Source organism: Aricia agestis, chromosome 5 (genome assembly GCF_905147365.1).
Source record: "Aricia agestis chromosome 5, ilAriAges1.1, whole genome shotgun sequence".
Taxonomy (NCBI): domain Eukaryota; kingdom Metazoa; phylum Arthropoda; class Insecta; order Lepidoptera; family Lycaenidae; genus Aricia; species Aricia agestis.
Window position 1 is genome coordinate 6151717 of NC_056410.1, and position 9010 is coordinate 6160726.

The 9010-nt window shown below is 35.2% G+C and overlaps 1 non-coding gene across 1 annotated transcript; it reads right to left on the bottom strand.

Annotated features, from left to right (window-relative positions):
* Positions 1 to 8537: 8537 nt before the first annotated feature.
* Positions 8538 to 8610, bottom strand: Trnav-aac. The gene has a single exon. It is a non-coding gene; the product is annotated as a tRNA-Val (tRNA).
* Positions 8611 to 9010: the final 400 nt, after the last annotated feature.

The following is a 9010-nucleotide window of genomic DNA, read 5'->3' on the forward strand; positions in this document are numbered from 1 at the left end:
ATCTCAAGAATAAACTGTGTAATTGTATTATGACGAATTCATTGTTACTCTATTAAGTACTATGTATTTATGTTTACGTTTAGTAACGGTTGTTCGGTTTACCGATTACATAATTGCATTACAAATAATTGCTTAACATTACGTCTATACTCTACCTATATATTCTAATTTGAATTTAATAAATTTTATATGGTAGTAAGCAAAAATATGTTTTATGCCTACTCGCTTAAAAGTAACTAATCTATGTCAAGTGTCTCTTAGGTGGTGGTGCATCGCAGGCATTTGCTTGATATAATGCACGTCGCAGCCGTTATAGCTCCAACCTACTTATTTATAATTGTTACTGTCTTCATCGCCAACGGTTGACCTGCCCCGCCCCCCTCGGCTGATCTAAATTGGACGTTCGAGACGGGGATATAAGAGGACGGGGAGCTCAAGCTACGCTGGTTTATCCCTGGCCAAGGGTAAGCCTGAAAGTAGCCAGTTAGGTCGGCACGGACAATTTAGTTTTCTTTCATAGTGTCTGCGAGCGCGACCTTTATTGCATTTAGCATGGCACTAGAACCTCATACATCATATAAACGACCCGGTGTTGGCCATTACTCCTATATATTTGATGTAATCTTTTGTTTTAATAATTACTTGGAACTGGAAGCTCATTCGGAGCTATTAAATATACCATTGCTTTTATGAAATGCGTTCGGGAGTAGATTTTTATTGCTGCTATTGTGAATTATTTTGGTGCATAAGATTGTGGAGTTGCAACAATTACCTTTGCAGCTTTTATGTTTATTGTACTAGCCTTTGCCCGTTATTTTGCTCGCGTGAGGAAAGTTTTTTAAAACAGAATTTCTTAAATTTATTACAGATGATGTAGAGTAGACTCCGGGAAAGGCCAAAAGTATGGTCGTCATAGTATAATGTAATGTAAATGTTCCAAAGATATTATGTACGTATCATACGAATAACATTTTTACAGCACAAATAACTACAGCTACTATACAGCTAATTCTATATTATCTGTATTACTCGTAGTTCAATTCAAGTGAAACGTTTTATGAATTTTCATTGTCATTACAAAACAAGCGGATGGTTGTATCTACATAAGATTCAGAAACATTCAGGAAACGTTCTATTCAGGCTATTATACGAATGTAAAACACTGCAGCGAGCCAGCTCTCCTGCTGGATACAATTTTACTACATGTAAATACAGGCTGTTGAGAATTCGTATTTAATATTTTAACGTCATAATATTGTAAATGTGATGGTAATTGTAAGAACTTCGATGTGTTATCGAAGTTAAAATTATTGCTTGTAAGTGAAAAAAATTCTAATGATAGTTTCTAAGTAGTTTACGTTGAACCTTAAAGGTTATTTTTTAATTAAAGAAAAAACGAAAAATTAATGCAAATAATGAATATATACATAGATTATTGTTCTGAATTATTATTGCCTATAATAAAATCGTAAACAAAACTTCTTGTAATTTTACTGCACTCTGTATATAAAGTTTAAAGCGACTCGTAGAATTGTCACAGGGTGCGTGAGCCGAGCGCAGCGGGGCCCCAGCGCAAGTGTTTCAGCTAGCGGGTGGTCCTTTTTATTTCCTAAAAAATTACACTCGGAAATTATATGTAAAATGTACTTAAATCGCATAAACAAATTATTTAAGATTTAAGTCTTTCGTGCTTTGTACTAAATGTATTATTTTAGGTTTCTGCGTTAAAAATGTGATGGCTACAAGTTGTAGACAGGTGAATGTAATATGGCTCCAAAATATGCAATTAGGTACATAGAATCAACAATTTTTACATATCAAGTTAAACATGTGCATTGTGCAATACAATAATAATAATAATTATTCACTTCTGCTTTACCTATTAAAAAAACACTTAGAGATTTGAAAATGTGCTTTTCAATCAACATTGTAAAATTTCCAGAGGTTGTTGATGATTTATCATTGTGCTTGAGTAATTCTATTAGGCGGTGCTTCAGTTTTAATGGCGCTCAACAAAATAAGGACCTTAAAAACTAATGTTCAGTCTTAAGGCTGCCGCAAATACCTCTTTGTGACTCCCGACGATACGACAATTGCCACAGACCTGGAAATACTCGCTTTTCTTGCTCCCCATTTAGCATAACCGATTTTAGACCCTAAAACGTTTAAATAAGGCACAGTTTTAATCGTCCTACCAAAGGCGAAGTAAGACGCCGAACAGATTAAAAAGTTAGAGTCGGTCGCGCGATGTCATTGTGAGTAGAAAATGAGTCAAATAAGGCAATACATTTTAATTAGGAGAAGGGATCTGCCCTTTATTCCTTACGCAATAACTTGCTCGTCCTCTATTAATTGAATTTCATGTTTAATTAACTCAGACCGAGCTCAGATAATCTCTCAAATCTCGATTGTGCTTCGCTGAAAATTCAGAGTTTTTGGCTGCAGATCCATCTTGGTCTCCCGAGTTTACCGAACCACCTCCAGATAAAATTATATTTCTTAAGTCTACGGCTATTCTACTGGAAATCGCTTGCTCTTATTTCATTTATTGTATTTAATTGCAAATGAGGAGTTCTAGATTCTGGCACAATTTATTATTCTGTCCTGTAGTATTTAAGGCTGTTAATTATACCACTGTAATATGTTTTGCTAATAAAATAAAATAAAAAAAATAGATTTTTAAATACAGGATGTAAGAAAACGATGTGATATATAATATTTTGTGATAATATTTTATGACTTCACTATCAAATTAGCAACACTAATCATCTACATATTCTCACCCCATCGCAAGTTTTTTATCGAATCCCATTCGACTTTATAGGTAGAGTTTAAGGATCATTATACCACCGTAAAGCATCTTAAGTAAAACGAAGAAAAGTTGGGCCAAAAATTCAAAAGAGCAATAACGGTTGAGTTAAATGTGGCGAGCTAATCCGGACAAGAGGTTGCGCCGCTCGATCGCTCAAAAGATTAAAAACTTGGGCACCTTGCTTTATTGCCGGGAATCGGAGGGGGAACGGGTTTATTTATTTTGTCAGGTGGATCTTAAGAAATTAATTGTTTTGTTCAAATGTTTTATTAAAACTGCGAGACTATAATTGATAGATGTTGGACCTACATAATTTGGTCGTGTGTTTGGTCGAGTTTTGACAATAGCAAGTTTAAAGTTTTATATAGCTTGACCGAAAAACATATTACCTTTGCCATCGGCCTATGAAATAATTAGTGTTTTTGACATAAAGTTAATATACCTAGCGGAATAGAGCAACAATCTCGAGCTGTCAAACGTAACCAAAATTGGTTTTCATATGTGTGAAAAATATGTGTACGTATACACTTACACAAGCATGATTGATCATGAATTCTATGAGATTAAATTGTCAACGTGCGGCACGTGCCGACTGGACGTCAAAAAAAGAGTGCTGCTGTCATGTATCACACGTCTCTTTTTACCATGCAGTGTTACTGATTGTGACATCTCTCTTGCTCAGGCGTTTGTTTAGACTCTATTCCGCTATATATATTAACTTTCTGGTTTTTGATAATACTATGTTGGCGTCTTAGAGTGCGCTGTCATGGCACGGATTTCTTGCATTTTTTTTGTGCCAATATGGTCAATAAAGGGTAAAATCATTAATACAATTATTTTTCATAAATAAACTTTCAATAAGATTCCAAAATATTAATTACATTATTTAGTCACTTTATTTTTTATCTTTAGCCGTTCGGCTAAGCTCCTCAGAAGACAGAGTCCATGTCTTGATATGGGGATTACTGCGCCTTATCAGAGCGTAACTGAGGGTCTAATTGCTTGGTCCCTCGTGTAAGTGATATTATCGTTATGATATAATATGTCGAATATCCACTAATAGCAAACACTCATACACTTTCCCAAATATACTAAAAAGTATCCAGAAAAATATTTGTTAGAAAATAAACAACAGTTTACCTTTAGTGTCATTTAATTTTTTTTTTTATGAAATAAGGGGGCAAACGAGCAAACGGGTCACCTGATGGAAAGCAACTTCCGTCGCCCATGGACACTCGCAGCATCAGAAGAGCTGCAGGTGCGTTGCCGGCCTTTTAAGGGGTAATAGGGGAGGGTACGGAAGGGAATAGGGGAGGGTACGGAAGGAAATAGGGGAGGGTAGGGAAAGGAAAAGGGTAGGGGATTGGGCCTCCGGTAAACTCACTCACTCGGCGAAACACAGCGGAAGCGCTGTTTCTTGCCGGTTTTCTGTGAGGACGTGGTATTTCTCATTCGTGCCGAAGCATGGCTCTCCCACGTCAAAATTAAGTCATTTCATTATTTTAAAGTGTAATTTAAGAAAAAGAACTTTACCCTTAACGGCTTACTTGTGTCTTGTACCCACATTAAATTATTATTACTGTTTTTACTTTATCGTGCAAGAAATCAGTAAGTAATAAGCCAATGGGCACTTTTTGTCCAATAGGTGAGCTTTCTTTATAATGTCTTTCTTTATACCAAAACTTTTTTGTTGCATTTCGAAAACTTGGTTTGTGTCGCTTTGACGTTTTACAGGGGGATCCGTCGCTGATTTATTTCGAAACATATTAAAATTTTTATTGTTTTTTTTAATTGCTTCCTCCGATTGATCGTAAAGCTCCGCCGGAGTTATTTAAAACAAGATGGAATCTTGACGTTTAGTAGCATCAGTGTCATTAACAATTATCTCACTGAGCGGCGGGTAAATAAACAAATCGTTAAATATACATTAAATACCGATCTCTCTCTTTCAACAAATCGTTAGATTCGTTAATGAAATGTATACAACTATTTTTGTTTTCAAAGTCTAGAAATCGTCCACCTGGCTAACAAATGCCTGCATCATTACCGGCGTCATTATGGCACCTAATACTAATAAGCTATTTTCGTAATATTAACTGAACGCTACATAAAAATTTGCAAAAGTTTTTTTTAATTTTTATCTGTGAAAAGCATTTAATTTACTTAGGGCCTGTTTCACCACTTCCTGATAAGCGTCGGATAGGCTATCCACAACTCAACTTGACAGATAGAGTATGGAGCATCTGTCAAATAAGTTGTGGATAGCTAATCCGGCACCTTATCAGGAAGTGGTGGAACAGACCCTTAATAATTTAGGTTTGGGTTTGAAGTTAGTTTCATTTGATGCATAAAATTCTTTAATTATACTACATACTATAACAATTTATTGCTTACAAGCTGCTGATGGCAATACATGTTTGTGTTGTTAAAATTCCCTTGCAGTACTTTTGTGTTTCGTCACTCAATTCAGAGGTTAAAATTTAACTACCCATAAAGGTTTGCTTACAACTTGAAACATCTGTGTGCATGTGGGCTTTAGTTAGCTTTAGTTTCGGTAAGTTTTTTAGCGACATGAAGTGGTGATATAGATTATAATATTTTACAATTATTTTAATTTTATTTAGCAACACTTTTGAATTAGGACAAAGTAAATATTTTAATGAATAATAAAACAGTTGCACTGATGTGTGTGCTGGGTCCTTTAAAAGTTACAAATAAAATAATTTCGGGTCAATTTGACACCAGTAGGGTTAACACGAGCCGTATCAATATATTTGCGCATACATAAATTGGTACTACATTAAGTGACCGCTGCTACTAAGAAACTGTTCTCTTGGGGACAATACTCGCCCGCGGCGAGGGTCACTGTGACCACAACCGGACACCCGATATCTGTACGTGGGAATTGGCCATCTTATAATTATCTAATGTGGCGCACACTATCGTCATGTGCTGACATTGTATAATTGGTATACATTAATATAAAATAAAAGTAGACATCTTAAAACTAATTCTTTATAAAAATCAAAAATCAATATATTTCAAAAAATAATAGTAGAGAAAATATTATCTAAACTAACAAAATCTAAAATTTCATAAAGCCCCACATCAAGTTCAGCAATGACGGATAAGTGACAACCATGATTATCAGCTAAACTTTGCATCTTTTAATACTAGTACTGAGGTGGAGAGGTTTCATAATGTTTATACTTTGTAATACAATAAATTACTTTCTGCTAATTTATCAATATTGTGCGATGTCCCTAATGCTTTATTATAAATCGGGTCCGTATGACCCCGGCTAATGAATCGTTAGCGCTACAGTTTTATTGCAGTTTCGGGTTATCTCCATCGCCATGTGTCCAGTTTACAGTTGCGTAAGAATTTATCGGCCGGAGGTCAGATTGCAATTACCAGTGCGTGCTTCTTGTTTGGTAACTTTGTGTATGATGAAAATGATAACACTAAGGAATAGAAGTTTTGGAAAAAATTAAAATAAGTATGATTTTATAATTAGAAAAAAAATATTATCTTTATAACACTCCTAGATATTGCCTGCATTCGTTAATGGCGCTAGAACGGTTTATTTTTCCACCATTTTCTTTTGTCCACTCCCGGGAATCGAAGTATCTCTATCTACACTAAATATCAACGAAGTCAGTTAGTGACTTACAGACATGAACTTTTACAATATTTTGAATTGTGGACATTATCAACTCTTAAAAATAACAATTTAAGAATATTATATAATTATACAGCTCGACAAGGCTATAAATGAACGTGGGTGACACTGACGGGAGCGCTGCTGGTAAAGGAGAACTGTCAAACACATGTCAAAAATGAAGTTTTTGTATGATAGAAGCGTTTAGTTCCTTTTCTTACCACGTTCATAGCCTTGTCGAACTATATCTTTGATTTTGAACCTAAATCATGCGTCAACAAGCCACCTACAAGAGTAATCAGCGCCTTTCAGTCTTAATAAAAACGCGTATTAATAAAATGTTAATTCAGCTCGAAACAAAAAGGTATAGACAAAGTAATATTCATTCATAGCAGCCGTTGAAGCGTGAATTGTAAATTAATGCAAATAGACTTATTTACAAAGCGGGGTCGGCCACGTCGAAAAAATGCGCTTTATTATAAAATGAAAATGTTTCTCGTTTCTGCACTAGGTACGGAGGTATTTTCCTCTTAATTTAATCAAATCATGGACTAGAACGACGATGCCATATAAAATCTAGACTATCTTGATCTAGATGACATTTTAAATAATAGCCAATAGAAACGCTCATGGAAATCTAACTTCAAGTAAGATTTCTATCTGCGTTTCTAGTAAGTAATGCGCTTTATTATAAAATGAAAATGTTTCTGGCTTTTGCACTTGGTACGGAGGTATTTTCCTCTTGATTTAATCAAATCATGGACTAGGACGACGATGCCATATAAAATCTAGACTATCTTGGTCTAGATGACATTTATAATAACCAATAGAAACGCACATAGAAATCTAGCTTCAAGTAAGATTACTATCTGCGTTTCTAGTAAGTAATGCGCTTTATTATAAAATGAAAATGTTTCTCGCTTCTGCACTAGGTACGGGCGTATTTTCCACTTGATTTAATCACATCATAGTCTAGACTCTAGGACGATGATGGAATATAAAATCTGGATAAGAATGACCACAGCCTAGAAACGCACATGGACATATGGCAAACTAAAAATATGCACAAAACTATTCTGGCAATTCTCATAGATAAATCTTCCTAAATAATTCAATTGACAGACAGAAAAGATACAAATACTTACAATAAAATATACAAAATATAATTTATTGACATTTATAATTTTAGACGTGGGAGAGCCATGCTTCGGCACCGGCCGGCTCAACCGGAGAAATACCACGTTCTAACAGAAAACAGGCGTGAAACAGTGCTTGCGCGGTGTTTCGCTGAGTGAGTGAGTTTACCGGAGGCCCAATCCCCTACCCTATTTCCTTCCCTACCCTCCCCTATTCCTTTCCCAATCCCTACCCTTCCCTATTACCCTATTCCCTCATAAAAGGCCGGCAACGCACCTGCAGCTCGTCTGATGCTGCAAGTGTCCATGGGCGACGGAAGTTACTTTCCATCAGGTGACCCGTTTGCTCGTTTGCACCCTTATTTCATAAAAAAAACAATATATTTAGATTTGAGATAAAGCAGGTACCTCATTATTATTGAAGTGACCTAAAAGTTAACAGTACCTTAGAAAAAATATAATCGTAGCATCTAGATACGTTAAATATCAATGCCATAACGTATATTTTCTACACAGTTTATTTTTAATTTTGCGGCATCGCCAATAGGAATGGAAATAAGTGTTCATTCAGATGCCGTTTCAGAAGGTAGTTGGTAATTCTAAGCTTTTTAATAGACTCAAGATTTCAGCATTTTAAATAGTAATTGTTTGTTTAAATTTAATAAACACTTCGGTATTCAAGTGTAAAGACTAACTGCCGTACTCAGAGACAAAAATTAATTACTTAACTTTGGTTAGATAAAGATTTGACAAAAGTACCATACGTTATTTGTGTAACCCTCCCTAATTAAAGTTCAGTCATCATGAAATGTCTCGGATTAACTCCTAAAGATTTCAGGTGCACTGTATACAAACAAGAATTTGAAAATTCAATACCTAATTTCAGTACTTATTCAATATCAGTAGAATAGTAGCAAAAATAAAAGTCTGTTTCCGCCCGGGATCGAACCGGGGGCCTTCTGCGTGTTAGGCAGATGTGATAACCGCTACACCACGGAAACTATACATAACTGTATCGAAAGTTATTATCACGTCAACAGGTATAATATTAATATTGATTAACAGTTAATCAATATTAATATGATTTACTGTTAATATATTAATGAATAATAAATTATTTAGATAAGTTACTTATCTAAATACTTTATTATTCATGAAGAAGACTAGCTAAGACTAAATAATGAGTTAATTTTAAACCTACTTCAAGCCCAACTATGTACCTAAGTACCTAATAAGTCATGCCTACCTGCATACTATACTAATTTTTTTTTTAATGAAATAAGGGGGCAAACGAGCAAACAGGTCACCTGATGGAAAGCAACTTCCGTCGCCCATGGACACTCGCAGCATCAGAAGAGCTGCAAGTGCGTTGCCGGCCTTTTAAGAGGGAATAGGGTAATA